This window comes from Microtus oregoni, unplaced genomic scaffold, assembly GCF_018167655.1.
Source record: "Microtus oregoni isolate MIOR12 unplaced genomic scaffold, Mior012 000022F_ref0000154, whole genome shotgun sequence".
Taxonomy (NCBI): domain Eukaryota; kingdom Metazoa; phylum Chordata; class Mammalia; order Rodentia; family Cricetidae; genus Microtus; species Microtus oregoni.
Window position 1 is genome coordinate 23,716,893 of NW_024543081.1, and position 14,534 is coordinate 23,731,426.

The following is a 14,534-nucleotide window of genomic DNA, read 5'->3' on the forward strand; positions in this document are numbered from 1 at the left end:
AGGAAAACTTGCTATTATAACAACAACAGGAAGAATGAATCCACACATTTTCAGTGATTTCTTGCTTGCCTATCATTCCAAATCTAAAGACTCTGGACTGAGAAGAGCCTCCCCACAGCTCCAAGGATCCTTGGGGATCCAAACCTGATGGCCCTCTCTTCCCTGAATGATGGGTTGCTAGACTCATCCAATAAGGATTGTTTGTCCCAGTGTTCCCAGGAGACCCCTAGGCAAGCCAAATTGCCTTCCTGACACCTCTTTTGATACAGGTAGAAATAAATAGCATTACACTAAAACTTTATATTCACTAGCGCACCTTTCCAGATTGGATTGCTGGCAACAGATGATCCAAATGTCACCCTCAGGGTTTACAAGATGTCACTGAAATAAAGAGGATCTGCAAAAACACTTTCGCATGATTACAACATGCCATAAAAGGGAAAGTTTTTGAAGGAATCAATTAAGTAGTTTTTCTATGATGTGTAATTGGTGTCCAGTACATTTGTTATTTTGGATTATGTCTAATTGAGCAGATGCCCAACTGCTGTTTTACAGAACAAACAAATTAATGATAATGACATCAATCTAATAAGCACCTTGAAATAGGCATATGTCTTTAAATGTCGGCTTGTGCAATAAAATTCATTTGGTGTTTACAAGGTGACAATTAGTGGGTATTCTGTAAATATCCCTATCATCAATGAGCAATCACTTCAATCGCTGCCACGGAGAGCTATGGCCCTACTACATATCTTATTAAGGTGGAATACAGTAAACCCTGAGGATATGCTTCATGCAAACAGCTGCCTTGGTGTTCTGCCATGCATACCACTGCCTTATTTACATCCATCCAAAGGGCCTAGGGGCCTGGGGGCCTGGAGAGCTGATTCACAGGGTTCATAAACTGACCGGCTAACATGGCAGATGTGGGCCCTCCTTTTACCATGTCTTCAGTGCCTTCATTCACCATGTCACCACCATTCAAGTTCCTGCTGTGGCAAAGAGGTGAAGTTATCCCACAGGGGAGGGTGCCCTCCAGCCAACGGTGTGCTTAGACCTTGCTGCAGCCCAGGCAGACTCCACCAACCTCTTAGCAGTCTTTAGGCAAGAGAGTCCCTCAAGACAGGAACCGAATGCTCTTTCTTCTAATGAGGTAAACACACATACAGCAGCTTTAAGATTCAAGTTTTTCGGAGCTGCTTTTGAAACATCAAGACATAAGCCAGCTCAGTTCTCTCTCTTTGTTTCTCTCTGTGTCTCTGTCTCTATCTCTGTCTCTCTCTATCTGTCTCTCTCTCTCTCTCTCTCTCTCTCTCTCTAAAATGTTTTTATAGCCTATGATAAAAAGAGGGAAAGGATAAAAAAGGAAGGAGAGAGAAGGGACAGAGAGACAAAAAAAGGAAAACTGAAAGGAAAGTCAAGAGGTGGGGAGTTAATTAGCTGAGTCCTTCAGGTCCTTACAAGCTCCACGTCTATTTTCTAAAACTTTGTAATTTTACTTATTAAGACAAGGTCTCATTACATAGCTCTGGCTGGCCCCAAACTCACAGAGAGCTGCCTACCTCTGTCTCCCAGTGCTGGGATTAAAGGCCTGCACCTCCATGCCTGGCCTGAAAACTATAATTTAAACCCAATTACAGATAAATGACTCTAAAGAGAGAAGGCATTTAGCTTGACTTGCACATATTCATCATGTGTAAAGCAATCACTTCTCTTCATGCTGGCAGGAGAGCAGGAATTTCTCTAACAACACAGAGAAAGCTTTCGGCTGTGACAAAACAGGCCAGAGAAAGAGGAAATGGGAAAGGGGTCATCATTACCACGACCAGTGCAGTACAGGGAGGCAGCAACACTGCATCATACATGGAGGCCTGTTTCTAAAATCAAACCCAGCCTTTCCCGCAATCAAGCAACATTATGGCCCAGTCACTTCCCCCTCTCATTGATTTCCCTATCTGCAGAATGAGGATAGCATTGCCTACTGCAGAAGGGTGATGGAGACTGAGCTACCGCACAGAAGTGTTTACTACCTGTGGTGGTTTGGAAAATAGTCCGCAGAGGCCCATGGGAGGTGTGGCCTTGTTGGAGGAAGTGTGTTGCTGAGGATGGGCTTTGAGGTTTCAGAAGCTCAAGTCAGGCCCAGGGTCTGCTCTTCCTTCCTGCTACCTCTGGATTCGGATACAGAACTTTCACCATGTCTGCCTATATGCTACCATGCATCCTGCCATGACAATATTGGACTAAACCTCTCAACTGTAAGCAAACCACCCCAATGAAACGTTTTCCTCTATAAGAGCTGCTGTGTTGTCAGGCACTGGTGGCTTAAGCCTTTATCCCAGCTCTCAGGAAGCAGAGGCAGACAGATCTCTGTGAGTTCAAGGCCAGCCTGGTCTACAGAGCAAGTTCCAGGACAGGCTACAAAGCTACACAGAGAAACCTTGTCTCAAAAAAACCAAATAAATAAATAGATAGATTTAAAAAAAGAGTTGCTGTGGTCATAGCATCTAGTCACAGTAATAAAATCCATTGGCACTCCTTGATACACGGCAGGCTTATAGTACTTAATTCTAACTCTTTCATTCATTTATTACCTGTTGATTACTCATCTAATACCAGACATAGCTTGGTGAAGAACAATACAATACTGTTTTGGTTTTATCCCCTTCACAAGGTTTGCCCGAGTTTGCATCTCTGTTCCTGTGATAAAACACCGAAATGAACAACCTGGAAGAGGAAAGGGCTTACTTCACCTTATACTGCCATATAAAGTCCGTCACTGAGGAACTCAGGGCAGAAACTCAAGAAGGAGCAGAAGCAGGGACCATGGAGAAATACTGCCTACTAAATTGTTCCCTGTTATCTTGCTCAGTTTGCTTTCTTATACAATTCAGGGCCCAAGGGTGGAAACTAGCCACAGTGGGGTGGGTCCTCTCACATTAATCATTAATCAAGAAAATGCCACACATGCCCATAGGCCAATCTGTTGGGGGCAATTTCTCAATTGACATCCCATCTTCCTGGTTGTCTAGAGAGTACAAGGTTCAATGCATTCATTTATTCAATATACAATTATGAAATATGTATTATGTACCGAGTAGTCAGCTGGTGCCAGAGTTACACACACATTCATGTACATGTCAGAGGTACATACATGACGTGCCAAAGGCCCACAATCTCTACATTCTCATATACTGGTACAGAGGAAAAGACCTAAAAATATATGAGTTGTTTACAAAAGAAGTAACCCCAGAAGGACACCCCTTTATGCTGTGAATATGTTTTTATTACCATCAGTTAATAAAGAAGTTGCTTTGGCCTACGGCAGGGCAGAATATAGCTAGGCGGGAAATCAAAATGAGACGGAAAAGAAAGAAGGTGGAGTCTGGGAGACACCAACAGTTGCTGGAGGAGTACGATGCCAGGACATTACCCGCAAGTCACAGGGCATATGATGATACACGAATTATTAGAAATGGGTTAATTTATATGTAGAGGTAGCCAGTAAAAAGCCTGAGCCATTGGCCAAACAATTATAATTAATCCTCTGAATGATTTTTTATAAGTAGCTGCAAGGACCAGCAAGCAGGAGAGAAACCGGTCCTGCAGGACCGGATGGGACAGAGAAAAGACTTCCAGGTACACTTAAAAGTAAAAAAAAAAAAAAAGTAACAGATAAGGTTACCCTGGTAGAGGGACGAGAGCAGAGATCACTAGGCAGGTGTTCTTTTTTGCAAAGAACATGATACATAGAAGAACCTGAATACTTTTAGCATCAATAGAATCAAACAACCCTTGCAGAAGGAGTGGGAGACATGGTTGAGGAAAACAGCCTCAAAAACCATACAAGAAGTTTAGCAAGTGAGTGAACAGGAATCCTGAGGACGTTTGAGCTGGCTGATAATGTGTGCTATTTTCAGCTTTGGAGTCTGGAGTACAAGCACGATTTGGGACTGCATGGTCCCAAGGCAAGATAAAATGACCAGTTAGAAGATTTGGGTAGAGTCTTAAAGAAAGAAGAAGGCTCATGTAATGAGCACTGACTGGGATAGACAGTTCATGGTTGATCTCTACCACAGAAAGGAATACTTTCAGCAGACTCCAAGGACTGAATGGATATAGGAGAAACTGAGAACGGCTCTGAGGGTATGCTGTTGTGTGCTTGGCAGTTCCGAGAGCACAATAGCAATAAGAGGACTCAGTTTAGGGAGGATTTATTAACAGAGTAAACAGCGTATGGATGGAACATAATAGTAGACACAAGAATGCCACTGGGCTTCAGATCACTGTGCCAAATCAGATGCAGGGACAGGTGCTACCAAGCCAACATAAATAAACTCTGATTGATACGGGCATTTTCCCTTGCACATAGGTTCTTTCCAGGGAGCAACACCACTCACAGACTCTGGGCGTTTTGCCTACTGTCTGTCTCACCCTTAACAACATCTACGAATCCCAGGCTACAGAAGCAGCTAATCCTCATCAGTCCCCTTATTACTTGTTCTGCCCAGTAAGTTGTGCTTCTGACAAAACTTTTTTCTACTGCACAGGGGTAACCTTGAAATCTCTGTGTCTTTTGAGAGTAGTCCAAGATTTATTGGGCATCTTAACTTGTCATATGCCTTTGGTCAAGTCTGCTTCTAAGAACCTTATAGGTAGGGAGCCTAGACAGTAGCTTGCTAGGTAGTTGCTTAAATGGTTCTGTGTGTGGTATGAAGAACAGGCAGGATATAGCCACGTTGAACTGGACATCTGCCTTCCATTGCAGTTTTATACATGAAGGAGGAAGGCAAATGAGGTAAGTTTTTAAAAATGGGTATTAAGGGATATACTGCACCATACATGGATGTTCATTCACAGTGACCCTTTTGCAGGTGGCAGAATACAAAGTCTGCGAGCAACTGTGTCCAAAGAAAGCTACTTTGGAAAAGAGACTGATGCATTCCAACTGAGTCATTTCGGTAACCCTTAGGGAATTTGGAAAGGGTACATAAATACTACTACTTTTAGAAGGAAATGGAAAACTCCAGAGTGTATCTGGGGAGCTTGGATAATGCTCTCTATCAAGGCTAGGTTTAGGTTTGGGGTTACAAGACAGACGCCTCAACTGTAGAAATGGCGCTGCAATAGCCAAGCGACACTGGGAGGCAGAGCGTGATTAAGGGGTAACTTAGACAGTTTGATAGGAGGTTTGAGGACTGAGGAGGCAACCAACCTACCTGAATTCCTTAGAACTTCTTTTCTCAGATCTGATATGCCTGCACAATCGGAAGGCCTTCTTGTCTACCTAACCACTAGAAAATATTGGTTAACTGAATTATCTTCATATACCAACTAGACATTTAAGGAGCACCTTTAAAGAAAGCTTACAAACCTTGAGGAAATGGAGGAAAGGGGAATTTTGTTAATTTTGTGGGAGCAACGGAAGTGTCCCTCACCCCCGCAAAGGAATCCTTAGCTGTCCAGCCCTTACATTCAGAATTCTAAACATCTGCGGGGACGAGAAGAGGTGAGATTATAAAGTGACCCTATAGTCACAGGGAAGATCTTAAAGCGGGAGGCTAGCTCCCCGCAATGCTTCATTCTCCTCTGCCTAAAGACAGGCTTCAGAGGCCACGCTAGAACTTTCTGAAGGCTATCTCTGACAGGAATTGGCCTCCAAGGTCATTCAATGTCTTAGTAGGAGTCTTGTGTCGCTCTGAGGGAAGGTGGTATGTGCTTTTAACACCAGCAGGCACAGCTCTTGAGTTCCGGGCTAGCCTGGTCTACATTGCAAGTTTCAGGCCAGAGACGAGCTACAAAGTGAGACCCTGTTTCAAAAAACCCTTTGTCCCCATTGGCAAAATTCTTAAGACGGTCACTCCATAATGGCAGTTAGATGTCTAGTGTTTACGAGGAACCAGGTGAGTCATTTCGCACGTTTAGTCCTAATGAACTTCGTGCGACAGATTTTCCTAATATCCTATTTTAGCAGGGACATTTAGTTCAGAGTGTTTAATTTGCATGCCCACGGTCACGCAGGGAAATGGAGCAGAAACAGACGATTCTAAGGTAGCCTCGCGGTCCCAGTTCCACACCCACTGACCTGTCCTGAGGTGGATGGAATTCCAGCCGCTCCCTCTCAACTACCTGAACAACCTCCTCCAACTCAGCCAACTCGGGCACACACGCCCCTTTCCCCAGGCAGGCGCAGTGACTGCGGGAGAATTTTCGCGCTACCTCGGAATATTTTTCACACAGCCTAGCAACCCAGTGCGCTCGCCCCTAGATCCTCCCCTTCGTATTCGTCCAATTCCGGTGGGCGGGCGAGGAGAAGGAGGAGTTTCGAGGCGGCCCCGCTCCACCCAGCGGAGCACGCAGTGGGTGCGTGCGCACGCGCATTAAGTGAGCACGTGAGCCCCCGCCTCCTAACGTGCCGAGGGGGCGGGTACAGGAAGCGGGAAGAGAGGGGTGGAGGTTGCCGTTGCCATGGTAGTGACGTCAGGCGTCGGGAACGAACCCGGCCCCTTCTCACACGGGCGCGAGCGCGCGCGCACACACAACACACACACACACACACACACACTCACACACACAGCCATGCACACGCGCGCGCACGGGCCGCTCTCCTCAGACCCACTGGAGGGAAAGGTCAAACTAAAGGCGAGCGAACGGAGGGAACGCAGCGAGCGGCGGCCGCGCCGAGCCGCACCGCGCGCCACGACTGACGCGGCCGAGCCGGCTTCCCCCGCGGCCGCCGCCCGCGCCCCTCGCCCGCGCGTGCTCGTGACCCCCCTCCTCGGCGGCTCCGGGCGCGCGCGGGCGGGAGGTGGACTCCGCGGGTGAGCGGGCGGGCGGGCCGGCGACGGGCGGCGGCCTCTCTCTCGTCGCGCGTCTCCCGGCCTCGCGCGGCGGGCCGGTGCGAGCGGCCAGGTGAGTGCGGCGGGCGCTGGGCGCGTGCGGGGCGAGACGCGGCTGACAGGCGCTCGGCCGGCGGGGGGCGGCGCCGCCCCTCAGGCTGGGCAGCGCCTCGGCCCGCGGCCCTGGGGCAGGTGGGCCCCCGGGCGGCCGCAGCCGGGAGTCGCCCAGGCCACGGGAAGGACTCGGGACACTTCGGAAACTCCGGCCCGCGCCGAGCCGCCCGCCCCTCCGGCCCGGCCAAGTGCATTTCCCCGCCAAAGTCGCGCGCGGCCAGGACGCGGGGCTGGGGGGCCTCGCACCTCAGAACTGGACCGGGACCGAGACCTGGGAACCCCGCCTGTAGGGGACCCGGCGTGCCGGCCGGTGGTTGCCAAGCCAGTGCTCAGTGTTTGTTTCTTCTGGTTATTTTAGGACAAATGGTTACCAAAAAGTTACTTGGGAGACAGGGAACTGCTTGAATTGTCATGAGTTCTTTTCCTGTGTGTGCAGGAAATAGGTTAATCTCTCCCTCGCTCACGCCGCCGCCAACTGATTCGTGCCGGTTGCACTTTAAAAATAAATTTTGCAAAAGCCCCGAAACACGGGAGCGCTTGTGTGAAGTTTCAGGTGACAGGCTCCACGTTCCCGGGAGGGAGAGAGAAGGACAGCTACGGACTTGGTGTCTAGCACCAGTCGTTGGTTAGGAGCTTTGGTGCCGGCCAAAGCGGAGTTAAGTTTTGGCTGACAAGGTTAAGTAATCACGTTGACCTAGTGCCACCCACCAGTGTACAGCTTCCCTCGGAGTAACTCCGTAGAATGTTCCAGCCCGGGTCTTTGCGGACTGTCGGTCGCCAACCCGGAGTTTCTGTTGACACCCCACCCCCCACCCCCGCTTCTTTTTAGTTTAGCAGGATTATACCATCCGCGTGAATCCTGCCTCCTTATCAGACAGTAAAGCGAATTGTCTACGTGAACTGCTCTCCATGAAATAGCTTTGCGATTTCCAGGCACCGCTCCGACCTGCTGTGTCTTTATTTGGAAGTTTGGAAATTTCCAGTGTGCTGTGTTCAGATTGCTAGAGATCCCTCTTCCCCACAGCAGAAAGCAGTCCAGCAGGTGCCAGTGTTTTAAATTTTAAATCGAATCCGAGAAGACTCCCCAGTTTGTGAAAGGTGTTATGGTTGTCAGTGCAGGGACGCCCAGAAGGACACCAGAGCAATCTGTAGATTTGATATCAGTTTGGAAGGCTTGGAAAATCCGAGTCTGAGTTTCACCCTGACCGTTTCTGGTACGTGAATGCTTTCCCTGTTGATTTTGGATATTTGATTATTTATCACTTTCAAAAAGTTCTCTTGGCTGAGAACACTCACTCTGAAATTGAGTCCCTGTGGCATGGAGCCCAGTACTGGAGGTTCTCAGTGGAAGGGAAGGTTAGTTGGAGATCTTGTTCCTTATTCCTAAGCAGTAACTTTTGTACCTGTTCTTAATCTTGCTTCCACTGGCCATTCCTGACAACAGATCTTATAGTTGGATTGTTAGTCATTGCAACACCTCAAAACAGTTTGTTTTTTCTGCCTTTTCCTAAAGGGAACTGTAGCAATGGGCAAATCAGCACTTACTCAGCATAACCCTTCACGTGGGTTTGTTGACCTTGCTGACATCACAGAGGTCATGTGTTTATGAAAATAAACAGGTCTTGGTCATTTTAATTTTGCTCCATGTGATAAGGACTCATGGGGAAGTAACTTGAGATATTCATGTCTCCATTTTTAAAATCATTTTATTGAGTATTTTATTGTGAACAGTGCCAAAAACAAAGTAACTCATTAACCCTTGTTATAAAGTACATTTATGTTTATACTCTAAAATCACTTAATTGTTTTTCATATTTGCTAGTGTTGCTTACATATTCTACTACACAGGTTTCAGGGGCTAACATTTTTAGAGCTTGCTTTGAGGGGAAATAAGGAGAAAAATAGTCATGTTGTAATGAGGTGGGTTTGTGGTGTTTTGTTGTGTTTTGTTTCAGCTAAGGAGAGCAGCTGTCCTCCACTTTAATAAATTTGGTATTTTAAAGTTTAAAGTTACCAAACAGGTTAATTAGTGGTTAGTCCAATGAGAATTTTACAGAACAGGGTATCTTTAAATAGTACTTAATAAATGTGGTTTGACTTAAGAAATTTCTTTGATGCACAATTTAGTAAGACACTTTTGGCATCTGTAGGGGCCTATGAATGTTTCTTTTTAACCGTGGCTGACCCAGATTACCTGGGGACAAAGTTCAATTCATTGTCCCATATTTTCATGCATCAATTAATGAGTGGAAAATTTGTCCTCTGATTTATGCTGTACCATTTAAGGAGTACATTGAAACCTAGTTAAAATGGTTTCATTATTGAGTAAAATTTTACCACAGATTTGATAGGAATCCCACCTTAGGTAGTTTAGTTACTGTAAACACCTTGTGGTCAGACTCTCACTAGGAGGTGGGTCCTGCAGCAGAAGCCAACAAGTGGTTATACCCAGACATCAGCAAAGTCAAAACAAATAGATTTAGTCTAAGGTCTGCACACAGTAAAAATCGTAAAACCTTGAAATTTTCCCTGGGTACAGATTGTTCAGTATTACAGGCTTGATTTTCCTAGGCCATTTTTAAATTTTTAGGGAGTGCTTTTCTTTCTTTTTTCCTTTGTATTAGTGCCTTGCATTGGTTTGGGATGTACAACACCATAGGGAGTTTAATTCTGATATGATTTTACTTTGGTATCAAATGTAAAAATTTTTAAAAAGAACTAACCTGGCTAGATTTGACTTTCAGGTTTTATGTTGGGAAAAGCTGCAAGAGGAGGAAGTAGCCATAAACTTCACTCAAGGTAACTCCATTTACCTTACACTGTGTGTTCTGGCATGGATGTGACACCTCTTCACTCTGCAATCTTAGAGAGCTCTTACTAGAAGGGAATTGAAGAGTAAACTAAATATAGGCTTATGCTAAAAGTAAAAGTGCTTTAAGAGCATTTAGTATCTTGTTTCTGTATATGCATCAGAAAGTAAATTCTTGTAATACTACATTTGAATCCCCAGCTCAACTTTGGGATACCAGGCACAGTTTTATTCCTTTTAGCGTAGTTGAATATTATAAAGATTGAAGATACAACTAGAATGATACACCATTGTTTTTTTTATAAATACAGATTCTTAATTTCTCAGTTGAACAAATGGTTAAAATGAAGATCGAAGAATATATGGTATTAAAAGAAATGTTTTCCCTTTTGTTAAAATCTCAGAGGACTATCTCAAAGGATAATTAATTTCAGAAAATAATGAGATAAAATATTACATTGAATTTATGATTAGTGAGAGCATTTTTAATACAGTCAAATAAAGTAAGAATATTGCTTCCTTTTAAAAAAAGTTTGTGCCAGGATGTGTGAGAATAGCAGTAATGATTAGAAATTTTAATTGGAAATTAAGACTGATTTATGTTTTCAATTGAATCATTTAATTCGGTGTCACTTTTTAAATGTCACATAATTTTTCAGCTTCCTAGTGTACTTTTCTGGAGAATGTAATGAAAGGTTCAAAACAACTCATGTAACCTCAGATAGTTGAATAATACTTGCTAGGCTTCCTAAGGATAAAATGTTTTATATAAACCTGTGGGACAATCCTCTGCACAGAATTTTTTTAGTTTATGTTCTCCAAAAGTCTTAACAGTTCAGAGGTATTGTCATGAGTAATTGTGTAAACTGTGTTTTTTGTCTCCTAACAATTTTCTTTCACTAGTAAATGTTTATATTTCCAGACTCCACTCCTCAGGTCATCCTGTCTATAATATCAGGAGAAAGTTCATTTGAAAAGAGCAATTTTCTTCTTGATTTTCTCCTAGTCATTCCCTCTGGAAGATGGTTTCAGTTTTAAGTATTTAATATAGTTTATTCAGAAGATATTCTAAATTGTAAGGTTATTGCAAGTTACACAAATCAAGGGAAAATACAAATTTATCTTCAGTTAAATTTTGTCCGCGGAATCATTTTCAGAAGAGCTTAAAGGGATAGATTTTCTCTTAAACCTAGTTGAATATTTAGGGTGTGAAGCCTATATCACTTTGTTTTTATTTTACATATGAGGGATTTTTGTATTCTGGTTCTGTGGTGCTGTTTTCAAAATATACTTGAGTTTGATTCATAAACAGAAACTTTTTAGGTCCTAAAGAACAAATTATTTTGTCATTGATGATTATGTTAGTCCTCAGACTTTTATATTTGTAGGAAGTAGAAAAGAGTAATTTATTAAGCTGTTTGCCTAAAATAGATAATTCATTGGAACATTTCTTTTTACTACAGTGTAGAAAGTTATCTTTATTCCAAATAAATTTATAAAATTTATAAGGGAATCATTTTCTTTCTCTTCAAATTTGGGAGTCCGGTGTGTGCCCAGAAATGATCTAGTTAGTCAATGCTAAGATATTTTTGTTATGATAACATTTACATTATTTCTGATTAAGGCTATGCATATGTCTCTCTCTATCTCTCTGTGTGTAAGTTATATAAACTAAGACATTTGAGTAATACTTGCTTGACTCCCTAAGCCTAAAATGTCTAATAAACCTGTGTGCCAGTCTTCTATATGGGATTTTGTAGTTTCTTTATAACCTACAGAAAATGGAACAGTTCAGAAATTACGTTTTAGTATAATACATTAATATTGTAATTGTTGGTCAGGTGATGTGCCAAAGGATTTAATTTATTCCCTGTGCTTCTGTCTTCTTTAACTGGCTGTGCACAGTAGCTATTCGTCACATACTCCAGTAGAACTTTCAGCACATGATCCAGTAGTCTAGCATGCTTATTGTTTTATAAATGTTTTATCTGGAGGAAACAAATGCTAACTAGAGGCTTGTTCTGTAATTCTTATTATATGGTAAACATTGTTTTTTAATGTTTAATTATAGCCTATTATTTATAAAGTATGCGATTCTTTAAAAAAAAATCTTAGACTGTTTGCTTATTTTTCCCACAAATGTTAGTACTAGGAATGAGGGAAGTCAAGGGCAGAGAAAAAGTTAGTAGGGACTGTGTTAGATTGTCCCAATGAGTTTAGTTGTTTTGATATAAAATGTTAAATGTGTCAGTGTATATGTTTTCTCTGGGACTGTAACATAGAACCTTCCTTACTATAGAGTAAATAATGGTGAATTGTTAGGCATAGGTTATCTTCAGGAAGTTTTAAATGTTATTGATAGGAATTACAAGAAAAATGAGAAGCATTTATTTCTTGTGTCAGTTACTGGTGGTTTTTTACTGATCACACTCAGAATTAGAAGTTTTGTAAGGTGAAAGAATAAATGCAAACTATAGGTCTCTAGACATAAAATCATTGTTTATAAAAACTCGTTGACTAATCTTGAAAGGAACTTAGTAACTGTTATCATATTCTCTGGGTGGTACCAGTTTTGTGGGTGTAAAAACACTGATATTTCCCCAACTTTGAACTCTCATTTTGAGATTAGAAATTGTCATCACTTAAATTGTAATGTTCAGTCAAGTGAATAAAAGTACTAATAAGAAGTATGAGACTAATCTTTATTTTCTTTTTGTGTATTAAAATTTTTTCATTTATCTTAATGATACAGTGTTACATATTCTGTATATACCTAGTTCTGTAACTAATGAAAACTAGAATTCATTACTAGAATGATTCTTGGTACCTGAGAAGTTAGATTTCATGGAAGGCGTGAAGTAAAGAAACCTAGATATTTGTTCTGCTCTTTGTTTTTTGTCTTCTAAAATTGCACTGTGCTTTATATTGTATTTTTTAGTCTAACCATTGTGTTTCATTGTTAATAAGGCTTTTCTTTATCTAGCTCCTGTTTCACTTATCATCTCTTATTCACTGTTAAACTCTGCATTCTAGTCCTACATAAATTGTTTTCTACTCTCTGAAGGGGAAAAAAAGGCACCTATGCCTTAGCACATCAAATTGCCACCATCCACAGTTAGCCAGATTATCCTCTGATCCTTTGGAACTTTTTTATATATTTCTAGAAAAATACTTTTTAACATTTTATAACTGTAACTTCTCAAGAGGAGAGACCATCCAATATACCTTGTCTCCATACTATTTGATTTTCATTTAGTATTCAGATATCTATTCAGAATATCTATCAGATATCTATTCAGAATTCGAGGGTAGTGGAATTGCTTTAATGTATACTCATGTGAATAAAACATCCTACACATTGAATCTCTGCAAAGGAATTTGCAAGTGTCGAGCATTATGCTAAACGTAAAGAAGGCACTTACTTGTACTTACAAAGTCTAATAAAGCCAAGAGAAATATTATTTGGAAAAAATAGATTTGATTAAATGGTAGAGGTTTCTGAGCTGTCCTAGATTAGGTCATCTTATTTTGAAATTTGATTGTGAAAGCACTTCAATAATTCTATACTGGTTAGCTGCCTGTGAGATAGTTCTTCATATGTGATTAAAGCTAATAGGCTCGAAAGGGAATTCAAGTGTCAAGGTATATAATATCCACATGCATAATTCGTAAAAGGGGGCCCTGCAGCAATCCATACAAATTCAAGTCTTCCCCTACTTATCATTAGCTATGTGATATGGGCAAGTTATTTATCATTTCTTCTCAATTGTAAAATGAAGATAAGAATATTAACTTTATTTGTGAAGAATATGTATGAATTATTTCATGTTAAGCATGATATAAAGAATCATGCCATACAAGTTAAACCACAATCATTTTAAAGTAGTTCCCCATCCAAGGTTTTACTTTTAGTTTTCCATAGTTAGCTATAGTTTGAAAATATTAAATTGAAAACTCTAAAAATAGACAATCCATAAGTTTAAGTTACATGCCATTCTGTAGCATAATAAAGTCTTGCACAGTCCCAAGTAGTGTGTGAATCATCCTTTCCTCCAGCCAGAGTATCTGTGCTGTCTCTGCTGCCTATTACAGTGTGTCTGTCCAATCACCTGTCTACTACTGCAGTACATTTAGCCAGGTACTATCACTTACTCCATATTGTTACAGTCATTGTGTAATCTCTAATCACAGGATAAAAAAGAATAGTACAACACAAAAAGATACTCTGTCAGACTACCTTCATAAAATTTTATTATCAAGTATTGCTATAATTATTAGTTTTTACCATTAATCTTTACTGTCACTAACCTATAAATTAAACATCATTGGTATATATGCAGAGAGGATAACATCGTATATATAAGATACATTCGTTTTATGTCGGTATCCACTCAGAGTCTTGGAACATGCTCCTTGAATATAAGATATATGTATGGAGGGGCACGTACTACTGTTGTTGCCTTGTCTTTAAAAAGACCCCATTTTACCAGATCCAAAGCAAAGCTCTTCACTGACTTATTTCTCCCCCTTTAGCAGACTATAGACTATTCGTGTTAGATGGATTGGCATAGAGGATTTGAAACTGTGTTGTCCTGTTTCCTGCAGCTTGACTTGTATAGTTCTTTGTAGAACCCACAGAAAGGATGGAAAAAAGTTGTGAGTGTAGGAAACAAGTTGTTTTGTTAATTACAATTTTTTATGTAATATGTTTTGATCCTATTTCCTCCCCTCCCTCAATTCCCCCCAATCTTCCCAAACTTTTTTATTTTTCTTTC